Source organism: Egretta garzetta, unplaced genomic scaffold, assembly GCF_000687185.1.
Source record: "Egretta garzetta isolate BGI_Z169 unplaced genomic scaffold, ASM68718v1 scaffold332, whole genome shotgun sequence".
Classification (NCBI taxonomy): Eukaryota; Metazoa; Chordata; class Aves; order Pelecaniformes; family Ardeidae; genus Egretta; species Egretta garzetta.
The window spans coordinates 261,558-277,108 of record NW_009258879.1 but is presented as its reverse complement, the minus strand read 5'-3'; the positions used below and the strand labels follow the sequence as shown (position 1 = coordinate 277,108).

Genomic DNA, 15,551 nt, shown 5'->3' with positions numbered 1-15,551 from the left:
CAAACTGCCTGCAGGTGCTGTGACTCATGACAAAGAGGGGATCAGAAAAGATATTTTCGTCTGCCAACAAGCACCTTAAGGCTGGCTGAGATGTGCTCCCAATGCCTCTGTTTCATTTAGGCTTCCTCTCCCCACCTCAGGGGTTGAGTGCTTTGCAGGGTGGGCCCATGCTGTCAGAATGTCTGCCTTTGGTTACAAACCATAATTATTACGTGGGGTAGTGCGTTAAAGAGCAACATTTTCTCATTTGTGCAGAAATACATATCTAAATTAAATGCAGAACTGCTAATGAAACAGTAATATTTACTACACACTTCACTACCTCGTCATAGTTAAACATAATTGAGTTGTGTTCCAATTCTACCTGGAAGCATCCTGTGAAGAACAATGTCAGAGAGCGGCCCCAGAGGCCCTGCAATTCTCTCTAGCAAGCGGTAATTAAATGAAAGTTTGGGATCTTTCTTTTGTAAACAAGCAGATAACAGTAGCCCCTGCCCTTGATAAAATAAGCAAAGATCAACAGCACAATTTGTTGCGATCCTAGAATCACTTGCACTGAGAAGCAGGTCATTACATTAGGATGAAGGAAGAGTAAATATTTCAGTCTTTGTCCTGGGAATGTCCAGCCCTGTGCCAAGGAGGTCTGACCCTTCTTGATCCATCTGATCAGTATGCTGAATTAAACCAACTGGGGCTGAGCAGCCCCTACAATTTATGCAAACAAGAATATGATATGCATAGGAAGAAAGAGGAATGAGACTCTTTTTCAGTGATTACTTCAAATTAGATTTGATTATGCTTAACAGTGACCCAGTTGACACTGATCAAAAACCAGGCTGCCCCAGTTCTACCCTTTCTATGCCTCCAGCTGTGTGACTGTGCTCTGTCCCTTGCACCAGCAATTACTTATAAGACTAATGAGTTCCTTGAACCAAGATAATAATCTGAGAATTATCATCAACCATTGCTTAATTACAAGGTCACCAACTGATTATTTTAGTTTTCTCTTCAGTCTTTAGGCTCCCCTAAAGGTAGTTTCTTCACTGTGACAGATACCCTAAGGAAAAATGCTTCCCTGACAAAGAACCCTGGTGGAAGTGTAAGGCCTGTCACCTGGCCAAACAATCCAATAAAGCTTCTTTCCCTGCTGTTTAGTGGCTAAATTAGGAAGTGAGAGTGTTCTTATTTTCAAGTCTTGTACGAGAAGTAGCGAGACTTAATTTAAAGACATCTTGTTCAGTCAGAAACACCTAAATGGCCATTGATTGTTTTTCCTTTGTTGGGCGTGCGAGTCTCTTTAAAAGCAGAAACTGTTTGTTATTTGTGCTCTGTCCCTGTTGCTAGACAGGCTACAGGGCTTGTGTCAACATTACTGGAATAAAAATACGAGTTTGAACAAGTCAAGCTTAAGCTCTCATGCACCTGAGAACCAGGAGGATCACCACTGAATTGAGATGAAGAAGTTGAGGCCCAGTCACTTTGCTTAGTTAGAAGCATCTGCAAGGACCCTGGAGAAGAATCACCCCAGAAAAAAGCATCGTGTATGGACATTTCACAATAGCTGCATAGGTTAGCTGCATAGACCTGTAAAAGCCCCTTCCATTTTTATGGGCAAAAAACCATAATTATGTCAACATCTTGGGAAGGTTGAAACCTAAGTCTCTCTGGAAGGTGCCTTCAGAAATATTGCTCCCATCACCGGACTCTAAAAGCAAATTAAGTCCTCAAAAGAATATGTTATACACAAGTAATTAGGTCCTCAAAGGAGAGAACATTAAGATAGTCATAGTGTGCTATCCATTAGAACAGGATAGAAATGTTAAAGAGTTATTTTCCATTCATAACAAGCATTTGTATTAACACACTCCTATGCCGCTCGTGTTCCCTATTCATGGAGACTGTTAATGCTTTCACATAGCTATGCTGATTGCCACTGCCTGAAGCTTGGTGTACAGCATATAGACAAGGTGTCCACACAGACTCCTAACTCCTGGTCATTCTAAATACCACTGCAGATCAGAAACGATGAGGTTGGACTACAGTAATATAGGTAAAAGGGACATTTACCCTTGAGTCACACACATCAACAGGCATCTGGGAGTAGGGGCTCTCCCAGGCCCCTTTGCCTTCAACATCCGTCATAAACCAGTGATGGTTCATGAGGGCAAACTTGAAAGAGGACTCTTCCACTGACTTGTAGACCAGATGACCTCCAGAGGTCCCTTCCAACCTCAGCCAGCCTGTGATTCTGTGATCCAATTACAGTTTGTAGATTCTACATCCCAGCACATAGTTCAAATTTCAAGGAGATCCCAATGTTTCTGATAGATTCCTCCTTTGATAACAGGACTATGCTTTCAGACAAGACAAGGTGCCAGAATGTGGCTCATTCAAATAACTTTTACTGGAATTATAAAGGTGACTCTGCAAAATTGCTCTGTTCTAGACAGGTTTCAGATACACCATGCTTTCCAGTTAAAACCGGAGTGCTAGGGCATGTAGGATGGTGAAACAGCTCCAGGTTTATGTGAATTGTGCCACTACTCTTTGCAAGGTGGAAAGTGTCACATTTAGGTCAGTTTGCAGTTCGAATTACTTCTTCGACAAGTGGGTTGAGGCCTTGCTTGGAGCGTGTCTTACAACTTTGATATACACACACAAATCAGTGAGTTTTCTAAGGAAGGAATCCTAAATTGTCTACAGATAGATAGCTCAGAGCAGGATTTGCAACTGTTCCTCAATTGCCTAGGCCTGGAGTGCACCAACAGCATTAATGGCTCTTGAACTCTATTTTTCAGCTCTGTGTTTCTGCTTCTCCCATGGGATTTGCTGCCATTCACAGTCAAGTCCGAAACTACACCAAAAGGATTATCTCGCTGTGAATGGACTTAAAAGCTGATCCTGTCTTTCTGATATTGGTCAGCCTGTGACTATGGAGCACCCTGGAAATGCTGGTTTAGAGTTTCAGTGCACTTCATCATCAAAGTCTGCAGAAACACGTCTTCATTGCATCCTCAGTGTATTTCCTTCCAGAGTGCCTGTGATCTCCTGAGGTACTAAATGATTTCCAGTGTGGTGAAGAAGGAATAAAATATTTTAGCCTTTATGCTGACCAGTAATAAAAGCATTTTGTATCCCCATCTGGTCTGATTCAGGCTGGACTTAGAGCTGATATGTAAAGATTTTCACAGAGAAAATAAACTAAATGGATTTAAATGAATAGCTTGAAGGTACAGCAGGCTCAGATGTGTGACTCTAATCAGCTTAATGACATCTGATGTTGAACCGCTTGAGTTTATGAAGCTCTTCATTTATCTGACTGGCAGAGGCTTTCTTATACAGATGGGGAATTGATTGTTGAAGTTGCTGGCAGTGTTATACCAGAGATTTAAATCCTAGAGGGTCCTTGACAGGCTTGAGGCGTGGGCCAGTGTGAACCTCATGAAGTTCAACAAGGCCAAGTGCAGGGTCCTGCACCTGGTTGCTGCAGTCCCCGGTAATAATACAGACTGGAGGATGAAGGGGTTGAGAGCAGCCCTGAGGAGAAGGAGTTGGGGATACTGGTGGATGAAAAACTGGACATGAGCAGGCAATGTGCACTTGCAGCCCAATCGTATCTTGAGCTGCATCAAAAGAAACGTGGCCAGCAGGTCGAGGGAGGTGATTCTGCCCCTCTACTCCGCCCTGATGAGACCCCACCTGGAGCACTGCCTTCAGCTTTGGGGTCCCCAGTACTGTTGGAGTGGGTCCAGAGGAGGGCCATGAAAATGATCAGAGGGCTGGAACATGTCTCCTGTGAGGAAAGGCTGAGAGTTGGGGTTCTTCAGCCTGGAGAAGAGAAGGCTCCAGGGAGACCTTGCTGTGGCCTCTCAATACTTAAAGTGGGCTTATAAGGAAGATGGAGACACTTTTTACCAAGGTGTGTAGTGACAGGATAAGGGGCAACAGTTTTAAACTGAAGGTAGGTAGATTTAGGTGGGACATAAGGAAAAAAATTTTACAATGAGGGTGGTGAGACACTGGAACAGGTTTCCCAGGGAAGTTGTGGATGTCCCACGATTGGGGTGTTCAAGGTCAAGTCAGATGGGGCTCTGAGCAACCTGATCCACTGAAAGATGTCCCTGCCCATGACAGGGGGTTGGATCTTTATTTAAAGACCCCTTCCAACCCAAACCCTCTATCATATCATGGTTTGCCAAGATATGGAAATATGAAGATATGGTGATCAGGTTAAAAACTTCACGGTGAACTGAAATACAAGTTCAAAACATCCTGCATGTATCTACACGGCTTCACACACAAGCCAGCTGCATTCACACAGCTCAGATACAGGGTAGTATAACCTGCTTCTTAGGTACAGTTAATTGGATTACAGTTGTTATCTCATTGCTTCTAATTAAGAAACTTTTCTGCTCTCTTTTTGAGATGGTCTTTTGCTCTTACTGCCCTTTTACAGTACCTTTCATGATACTGTAGTTTTCTGAGGCTCTCAAATAAATGACAGCTTTTTTCCCCCCAGAAGCTTTACACCAATTAAACAGCAGAACTGCCACTCAGAGGTGAGGATACATCCTCATATTGGAGAAACTGGTGTTCACTTCTGAATTTTACAGTCCGCTTTTTTGCATTTCAACCCATTCCATGACAAAAACAGTAACTAAAGTGATCTGTTGTTGTGACACATGTTCACTCAGAAGCTGGATGTAAGGATCTTGCTCATGAGCAGAGCTAGATTATCTTACCAGATGTTCTTAATGAACAGCAAACTCGGTTCCTGGAAGCAATAAGACACTTTTTTAGCCAAAGCTAGCCACACAGATGAGGCAGGCACACCCCTCCCATTATTGTCTTAAAGCAACAACGCTGAGAGACGCAAAAGTAGCCAAACAAACCATCAGGAGAATTTCTAATTCATACTTGATTTGGCTGACGGCTGTAACATCCCACTGTGGAAAAACTGCACCTCTGCAATTAGCAATCAATACTGCTGATACTCAAATGAAGGAAGGAAACAACGCGTGGCTTTCAGCTGTAACACATGGGGGTATGCTCAGAATACAAGAGGCTAAAAATAAGTCATTACTCGAGCTTTTCTGTGTTAATGGGTGTTTGCAGGTCAGCTTAGACGAGACTGGATTCCTGCATTTTTGCTAATGAATAACTGATCAGAAACAGCCTATGAAAAGCACAGACACGGTATGAGCTCAAGCCTGAACGTCTGGAGATCAACTGTGAGCACTTCAGAATCCAGAAGGTTTATATCAGGACTTCTAATTCAGGACCACTTCTAATACAAAGGCATTAGTATTACAACCAAGAAGTATGCAGCCAGGTTCTCTTAGCAAAGTACATCAGACTGTCAGGTAATCTGGAAACATCCTGAAAATAATACCTGGCAAAACTAACTTTACTGGCAAACCAGCCCCTTTCATCCTTGCTCTTGAATGCATTTCTTTTCCACGGGTGTGAGCTGATGAAAGTTGATGGGATTCTTTCCATGGGACATGGATATACTCCCTTAGTACCATGTTAACTTAATTTTTAGACAGACTAAACCTTAGCTTTTAGCAATGGGGCCTAACTTTGCTGTGGGTTTATTACTATGTTTTTTCCCATTTTCATTTGTTACCAACCAGCACGCTGCCTTCTTCCTTCTCAATAACCAGAGCTCTAGAAATTCTGTGGAAGTATCAGTTTAATTTGTTGACTGACATTTTAATACCACCCTTAGAGTGTGGTATGGAGAATTTAAAAAATAAAAATCTGCCAAGTAAAGCTTAAATGTCAAATTTATAAACTGTAGATTATTGCAAATTGTCTTAGTATTCCCCAAACTATGCTAAATATATTTATTTTGGTAATACTTTTGAAGTGGTATGTTGTGCTAAGTGCTCAATGGTTAAATACTAAATACACATTCACAAGTCTCGGGTTGAGCCTATGTGAATGGAGGTGCAATTCAACTCTGTTCTGCCAGACAGGAGTTGCATTACAGCTTAACATCCAGGATTGCTAAATCCCTTTGCTTGGTCACAAAACCCATGTAACATTGCACATACTCACTACAGATGTAGCATGGTTGAATGTTCTTTTAACAGCAATCTGAGAAACCCGTTTTAAATGCTAAGGTGTGGTTAAATTCACATTTAACTGTAATTTTAATGATTTTGCATTTCATTAATTGCTCACATATTGATTCAAATTTAATTATTACTATTTGGATGAGCCAATAATTAGTTTTTAATGCCTGCCTAATGGTCTCGCCTGATGATTGTGACCTGCTGGCCATTCTGCATGCTCCTGTTTTGAGTGAATCAGAACCAAGCCTTTCTTACAAGGTAAACTGTGAGAATAACCTTTGCATGGTTTTGTTTTCACACTGTAGATCTGTGTGTTCCCTCATCAGCCTGCTCAGTTATTATGTTTTTACAGCCAGGAAGCTATTCAAGCTGAAAGTATGGTCACCCTTTGATGCCTGTACTGCCTGTTTGCCGTAGCTTCCTCATTCACTGAGGAATTACTGTGATGAAACCAAGATGAAGGTTGACCTGTCTGGTGATTCTCTCTCCTTCACAGTTCAAGAGGAGGTTGATAAAAGCAAATCCTCGAGGAGTAAAACCAGACTCCATATCATCCCTTTTCAGCTTGCTGGAGTACAGGCAGGCCAGTCACTGGGCCTGCAATGATTAGACCCGCTGGAAAGGTAGAGAAGTACCCTCATCTGGTGGGAGCAGCAAAGAGGGAAATGTCAGGTCTCTGCTCCCATGTTCCTCCTAAAGCACTCAGCTGAGAGACTGGAAGCTCGGCTGCTGAGTTGTCATTTGTAAAAGCACTAAATCCTGCCAGGTGCTGTTTTGCTTTGCAACAGCTAAGTTTTCTATGTAAGTCTGCCTGAGATTGTTGCTGCTGAAACTCCAGAGACCCCAAATTATCAGGCAATCAGGAGGAAACTGAGCCTGGAAACAGGGAAAGCAAAACCAACTAGCACAAGGATCCTTTCCAGGCTGAGTAATGACTTGTAGCAATTACTGACTTCAGACAAATGCTCACAGGAAATTGGAAGTGAGTATTTTGCAGTTCTGTTGGATTTCAGATCAGCAACTGCTGTATTCTACAGGCAGGAAATAAACCCTCAAGCTTGAGTTGAAAGTAAGCTATGTATTTGAATAAAAGAAGTTACTCCTATTTTGCTGCAGTAGAGTAGTGCAGGCAAAGGGATTTTGCTGGATGATACTGGACAAATAGCAGCGTCATTCACAAGTATAATTTTGTTTCAACTAACTTATGAATCTGATCCTGACCTTAGACGGGGCAGAACCAGAATTTCCTGCATAACTACTGATGGAGGACTGATAAATGAGGTTCTGTGTGCCTCAAAGAGGGTCTGACTTCTCTGTTGTGAGCTATTTTACATCAGTGTGGCACCAGTGCTTCTCCCGATGCTCTAGAGTGAGCGTGACAAGGAGAGGAGTCAGGCCAAGAAACACTGCTACAAGATATGCAACCTAACTTCTGACACTGGTTATTTCCAGCCATTACTTCTAAAGGGGAAAAATGCAGCTAACAGTGTATACGCTGCACAGCCTCTCCAGCAACTCTGTGTCAAAGAAAGACCCTTCATGTTTCTGCATTTTCAAGCTGTTCTTGCACTTTTTGTCCCCATTTGAACACTTCTGAGACAGGCAAAGGCGTGTCTTGAGTGCCTGAAGTCTGAGAAGCACAGACACAAACCAGAAGCTGATCATTTCCCCGCAATGTCAGTGCAGTCAGGTCTTAGAGCTGACACTGAGGGATTCCATGGGGTTTTTTGAGCTGTTCTTTCATCACTGCTGAATTTTCTCAGTCTAGATTTCAGTTTTCCTGAAACTTCAATCAAAAGTTTAGTTTTATTTAATCTGATTCCTCAAAGCAAACCATTTCTTACAATGTTCATCTTTCCCTGAACAAAGAAATGCTTCTAGAGCTCTAACAGAAAATCAAAATTGGAATCCGAGCACTGTGGTCCTTTAGGTAGCTTATTCCCACATGGCTGACTAGTGTTGTCTTCTGCAGCCAGTTTGACTTCAGAGCTGGAATGCAAGGAGAGAGAAGACAAAAGGGAAGCAGGAGGAGGTGTGCAGAGAAAGGGGAGCGTCAGGGTTGGGAGAAGCTTTGATGGCACTCAAAAGAGCACAGCTGTATCCTGCGACATTCGGTTTGGGATCATGCATCTTATCTCTAATACAGCGGTAATTACTCAACTTCTCTTTTATTGCAGTTCTCTCAATCTCACATTATTTTACTGCTCTTTCTGATACTGACTGATACCAGACCCACAGGAGCAGCTGAAACATTCAGTCAATGCCAACACAACCCTGTTACAACTTACGGCTTGTCCTTGCTTAGAGATTTAAAAAAAGATAGAACAGCTCCCCAAGAAAGAAAAGCACATCAGGATGGAAAATTTTCAGCATCATCTTGATGCTGAAAATTTAATAATACAAGGACAATATTAATTTATACCAGCTCAAGATGATGTAATGCATATAGCTCCCATTTGCTTCACTGGTCTCTGAACAGCACAGCAGCAGTGGCAAGTACGATCCTCTGAGACGTTACCCCGCTAGCGCTGTCAGCCTGCCACAGCTGCTACAGACCAAATCCGGGAAAGAAATGCCGCTAAACAGGGGAGTTGCTGTTGTCTCCCAGATAGGAAATTTACTCCAGACTGGACCAGAAACAATTAATAGACTATTTCCTATTCATAAGCAAAAAACCCCCCAAAGACTCGAGACTTCTAGCCTCATGCTATTTAAGCTTTATCTTAATTTTTTTTAAAAATGAAGTAAATTCATCCACTATATAAAGTCATTGAAATTATTGCCTCAATCCCAACCCTGATTCAGTCTTGAACCTGAAATCAAGGGATTCTTGACAGGGAGAAATTTGGTTCTGCTGGGCTATCAAACACTGCTGGTGCCAGTTTGAAATAGAGGATTTACCAACTGCTGTAGCATCCACTGAACACACTTAAATGAGATTTCTTTGTGAGGAAGGAAACTTCTTCCAGAGTCTTCCAAGCTTCACAAAACTGTTATTTTTTTAGCAAGAAACTTTCTTTTGGGACTAGACACCAACTGCATTTGAATTTCCCCCACTCATATCGCAGCAAAATAATAGGCAGTGACTTCACGAGTCCTTTGTTTATCTGAGTGCCTTTGAAGCAGGGATGAGATCGAGGACTTTAACATGTTTCCTGAAGCATAAAAACATTAAATAATCAAAGACCTTTAGCAACCTCTGGCGATATCAAATAAGGTGATACAACATCAGGCATTTAACTGGATCTTTTCACTTGAAAAGTGAAAAGGAGTTTCCAGGAGATAGCACCTAAATTCTGCTAAAATCACAGACTTATTCTAGATCTGTACAACTTCAAGGGCTGAAGTTGATTCACATGCTACGATAGGGCTCTGCTTCCACTCACACCCAGAAACAGAGGAGAGTTGTCAGACATACCTGGCACCTAGAGGCTGCCACTGTTATTTTGTCAGATCTTCAAAAGTGCCCAAGACAATGACCACTTCAACAAAGCCGGCTACTTCATTTGTGTCTAAATGGGAAAGACAAACCTTTGAAAATTTCATCACCTAACTGTCAAGTCATGGTCATTTATTTGTTTTTAATTTCTTATGTTGTCTATCTGCCAAACAGTTGAGAACTCTGAACACCAGAATTGAGTGGTAACAATAACTGTTGTAGTCCTACAGACTGCTAAATTATTATACTGGGTAGGTGCAAATGATAACACCATATAATCAGGATTCTGAAGTACAAGTCCAAATAATCCATGGTTTATTGTGTAATCAGGCACCGTTTTACCTCAGAAGGTCCCCAAACTCTCTACTACTATACATCACTGACCCTGTAATTAGGTGGTCTGCAGCTACCAGAGGGTTAAAAGTACTTAATAACCTTGCAATTTAAGTCTGCTATAAAATGAGTACATTGCACCCAGCTTGACTGGCAAAACTGGGTTCTCTATACAAGCCAGGAAAAGGACTTGCTATCTCAGAGCCAGCTTTACCAATAGTTTGGAGCTCCTCTGTATCTACTGCTCTGCTGGGTCTGGCTGGGATGGGGTTAACACAAGCACTAAGCAGTCTGCCATGTCCAAGTGCTCAGGAAGTGCCAATTGCCAGACTCTCCCCTCTTGACTTGATGTCATTTTAAATATATGCTGTATGAAACTCCCTGTGTAAGGCCAAGTCTACTGTACGGGGTAACAGCCGTTGTCAGGTTCTAGCCCCCAGTATGACGGAGGTTCAGTATTGCTTCTGGAAGGCAAAATCCACATTGCCTGCAATCAGCACTGGGGGTCTAGCAGTTTTAAGTGGAGAATTGAACTTTTCCTTGGGACTCCTGCACACAGTTTTTTTTCTAAGTTAGGCACCCACCTCACACTGTAGACAGGAGACAGAAATGCAAAACGTGAATGCCTTTAAGCAGCTTTCTACAAGATCATCACTGTTCCTAAATCTACACAAGGTCTTATACCGGTCTTTACCCAGGAGCCTTAGACAACCTTTTTACTATTGGGAAACCTGGCAAACCCTGAACCTGGGGTGGTGTGCTCACAGGCAGAAATGATAAGGGATGTACAGAACTCTTTATTCTGTAGAATTTTCTAAACATCTCATGCTTAGCTAGATCAGAGTTACTCCTGTCTGCCAGAGAGGTGACAAAGGCATACGTAACTAAGGCCAGGGCAGTGTGCTGGCTTGAAGTCTCCAGATTCTTTTCACAGCACCATGTTAAAGAGCAGCTGAACCATCACTGATAGAAGCAAACTTCAGCTGGAGATGTGAAATACTTAATATAACCCAGTTCCAGCTGAACTATGTAACACACTCACCGATGTGGGTATCATTAACTTAGTACCAATTTAGCAGTGTTTCTCAGTTCCCCTTTACAGGCTGTATTGACCAATGCTACGTACCTCCAAGTAAAGAAAACTGCTATGTGTTTATACAACTACTTTGCTCAGTACCTGGCCTCATACAGAACTGAAAGTGATTCTAATGAAGATGGAGTTACTGTTTTTCAATAAAAGCACAAGTACTTGTAAAAGGTCAATAAGATTTACTCTAGTGTTGGCTTAGAGATCATTTGTTATTCAAATGACAAAGGTACTATGTTTATGAAGTACAGTTAGTGATCAATGGCACTACCTGTTTATCAGGCAATCCTTTGCATTTCCATAATTTCTCCATGCAATAAGACTTGAGCTTCACTTACTCAACATCAGCAGTGGAGGCTCAGAAATAATCACAGATTATTGCTGAGATCTTCCAGAAAGTATTTTAAAAACAGTCTATCAGCTTCTTGTTCTTGATGAGCCATTTCAAATGTCAAAATGTTGGGTCACATTTTTCAATAGCAGCTACAAAAAAGCAACGTTATTAAAGTTTTAACTCTCCATCTTCCATGACAGCCTCTGAATCAGGCATGGAAGTGCAGGTCTAAAAAGAACTTCTAAGAATTTTTTTTTTTTACTTTTTCTAGTTGCTTTACTTTTTAATAGTTTCTAGATCTATCAGCATTTTCTAGGCATCCTTTAGATCATCACAGAGCAAATTTAACAAAAGGATTGCTTTTATTAATGACCTTTTACTCATCCCTGTGAAGTCATTCCAAACCCTGCATTGTCTCGTACCACAAGTTGAAAATCAGTGATGCATTACAGCTATCTCTACATTCAAGGATTTGAAAACCATCACCAGCCATTCAGGAGTGCATTCTAGAATTCCATCATACCACTTAGGTGCCAACATAGAACATTTCAAATCTGAGAGCAGCTATAAACAAGGAAAGAAAGAAATCTGGAGGAGAAAACTGTTTATTAAGGTCATCAGTGGTTTGTAGAAAGACTCCTGTGAAATTGTTCACTTAACAGGATGTCGTATCATTGTTTATGGGCCAAGAAGAGTGTCCATATCACAAACAGTCACACCAAGGCTCCACTGGAGTCCAATCAAACACAACTTTTCTATTTACCATTTTCTTGACTTAAATTTGCACACCAGGCCCACTGGGCTTGGTGAATTCTACTTGCTTCCTAAAAAAAGAAAGCAAACCCTAACTATTAACAATGCTTTTGACTTCTCTTGTCACCATCTGAGACTTTCAAAGCACATCACGAGCATCAAAAGTCACTGTATTGTATCACTACCACTTATTTGTGGACAGGGAACACAAAACTTTGGTATTTAAGGGTCTACCTAATTTCAGTTACCATCTATGAAAAGTCTGACTCTGATTTTAAGTACAGTTGGATTTCTGCCTTAATGCACCACTAAGAGTCACAGAGCAATTCAATGGGAGAGACAGAAATAGAATACAGCTGTCCCAATTCCCAGACTCCATTCCAACCAAATGACTATGTGGCATCCCAGCTTGGTGCTTATAAAAATACACCAGCTGCTGTAGTTTGCATCTGCAAGCTATTCTCAAACTGCTTTTAAATGTATCTTTGGTCATATTCAGGCTCAGCTGAAAAGGCCCAGGGGGAAGGAAGTGACAGAAGAGTTGAGATGCATATAGACTTTGTGCCTCACAGTCTGCTCAGCAGAAGCAGGTATCAAATGACTCAACAAACTTTTACTCCAGTGCTACACATTCATTCACTCAGCTCCCCTGGGATGCACAGAGCATGCCAGCCAGGCAGATGTGAAGAGGAAGCCACAAGAAGATCACAGAAGCCATTTCTAAAAGCCAATACTGCTCCTGGTCTCAGCATATACCTCACCGGTCACATACGTGCCTTTATTGTCCCATAAAGCATGACATCCAATATTTGGCCTATAGAACAGCTTCAATTATAATCTCTGCCCCCAAATGGCAGCTGAATACCCACTGATTCTCACTTCATGCTGTTTGCTTGTAAACAAACCCATTAAGCACCAGGGAAGTCTATTGGTATTACATTGACTATGAAAGTTATAAAGATGCAAATTACATGAAGGTCTTTGTTGTTATGTAGCTAGTAGTACAAGATAAAAATCATCTTACTTGAACAACTGGTTGTGGCGATCTTCTTCCTCCCCTCCATGTCTCTCTGTTGTGCATCAACCTTCATCTGAATGACTATGAATGATGGGCAGGGGAACAGTTTTAAACTGAGTACTCTATGAACTTCCCTCATATTAACCAGGTAATTCACTCAACCCTCCAAAGGACAGACCTGCTGACTTGTGCTCTACACAATGTGCACATCTCAGCACTGTATTAGATCTCTGGTGGCTTCTGTCATTAGCCAAGTACAAGCTGTAGTGGTTTCCAGTTGATTTCTAGCCACTAATCCATACTTTTGATACAGTGAAGGCTTGGATTTTAAGTAACAGCTTCCAGTTTCACTGGTGCCATTAGTGATGGGTGCAAGTGATAAAAATAAAAAGGGCCCTAACCATTCTCTTTGCCACGTGCTTTGCAGACCCAGTACCAGAAACTGTAAACTGTATCACTACTATTTGCTAAGACCTTCCCATAAATGGTCCATGCTGGAATCAGAGAGCAAAAACTCCAGTTGTCTTCACCCTGCTGGTAATGCCAAGCAATGAGCTTTCTTATAAGCTCATATAAGGGGAAGAAATCCTTGCCAGGATAAAATTACCATCTTCTTTTATACAAGTCCTTTTGAAACACTGCAGCAAAAGCTTACAAATCAACTGTAACCTAGCCCTGATTAGCCTGATGATGATCTGCAGCTACCAAAACTCTTGAAATAATATCATATTTATGCCCAACACAGCTGACATGATTACTGCATCCTCTCACTTGCTCAATCATTTCATACATCTACAGGTGTATGTACATATGTATGGTAGGTGTAGGTGTACGTACATACATCTACACTTCATTCTAACTCTCTTGGGATGGACAGTTTCAGTTTTACTTTGTACAGTACTTACCATAACGGGATTCTGATCTTCACCGTTGCTGTGCTGCAGGACTCTTAAAAACCAGTAGCCTAAAAGATAAAATGACTGATCTTACTGCAGGAAAAGTAACACACGGTGAGCAAATTTAAGCCCTCATAAAATGAGCAGACCAAATAACTTAGTAACTACTCAGAACAATAAAGCCACTAGAAAAAAGTCAGGAACAGTTCATTAGTAAAAAACACACCCACAATGCATATGCATGCTGTGACGGTGTGCTCCCCCCTCGTCTCTGACCCCCCCCCTCCTTTGCCTCTTTCAGGTGATAACTACCTGTGGCTGTGGTGATAGATGCATCTGATAGATGTGTCTGGGCGTGAAGGATGCACCCACTGGATGTGGGGGGAGACAGATAACAACGCAATAGCCAAGGGCTATTGTGGAATGTGCCCACCTAAGCACAGTGGTCAGTATGCAAATATGACTATGAGCCAATCATCTTACCCCCATAAATAGTGAGCAGCCCAAGAGCCCTTTGAGCTCTCCTGCACGGCAGCGGGCTGCACGCCAGGATCTCCCCTTGAGCAGGGACGCCTCTCAAGGTTACTCCTCGAGGTTGAGAGATTCCTTACCACGACATATTCTCGGTAAGTGACTAACAGCATGCTACCTTGGAAATCTTAGCTAAGTGACATAAAGGATTAATTGCACGTGTATAATCCTTTAGGCATAAACCGTTGACCAAGTGTGGGACTAGGATTGGATCCAGCCGCACCTAGACTCCTCTCTGAGGGAGTTTAGAAAGCCAGGGGATCTTTTCTGAACCTCATGACCCAACGGGAGGGTCTCCCTGACAGTTTTGTCTGACCCTGTCCTCTGTGCAGTAAATAACAAAGTGTACCTTGCCATCGAATCTCAAACTGTTGTCGCAGTTACCACTGAACTTTGTTAACTCACTGTTTTACACCAATAAACCACATTATTTTTGCTTCCCTCTCACTCCATCCGCGACACATGCTCAGAGGCACACAGAAACAATGGAGGGGAAGAGAGCAATACTTGAACTCAATGTTATCTATTTCAACCAGGTCAGCTGATGTGTCTGGTACCTGAAATTAACTTTGTCAAGAACACCAGATCCCTGTTCAAAATCCCTCTCTACATCTGATTCCAGTTTGCACCACCATTAAGAATAGCTGCTCTTGGGTGTTGTGTACAGGTAGGCACAAATGCAGCTGCCTTCCTGATGTGATGCCATCAGCCCCATTTCCCTTTCTTAGCAGACCAACATAGACAACTTGAAGGCAAATCACATTTGCACTGCATCCTTAAAGCAAGACTTAAGGTCACTTTACTGAATATTTATACAAATAAGCACCTGTCTTTTCCAGCAACTGAAAACAACAGTAAGAAATAAAATTATTTCATTTTAAAAGCTGCTACAGAAACGTCTGAATTTCAAGAAGATGTTCTACAGCCAGCCACAAGGGCCAGTTCTGGAACTTTTCATTCTGTTCTTACTCCATCTTCTTATCTGTGCTCCCACCGTGGTCCCTGATCTCTAACCATGGGGCATCATTATGGATGTCAAGCCTTTGGGAGCTTCTGAGCCCTGTGCCTTTGACATCTGAG

At 42.0% G+C, this 15,551-nt stretch overlaps 1 long non-coding RNA gene across 1 annotated transcript in view; it reads right to left on the bottom strand.

The window, feature by feature from the left end:
• Positions 1 to 14,010, bottom strand: part of LOC118451774 — a 41,293-nt gene extending 27,283 nt beyond the window's left edge. The window contains exon 1 of the long non-coding RNA XR_004841328.1: positions 13,950 to 14,010. This is a non-coding gene — a long non-coding RNA (uncharacterized LOC118451774). The remainder of the gene's footprint in view (positions 1 to 13,949) is intronic.
• Positions 14,011 to 15,551: the final 1,541 nt, after the last annotated feature.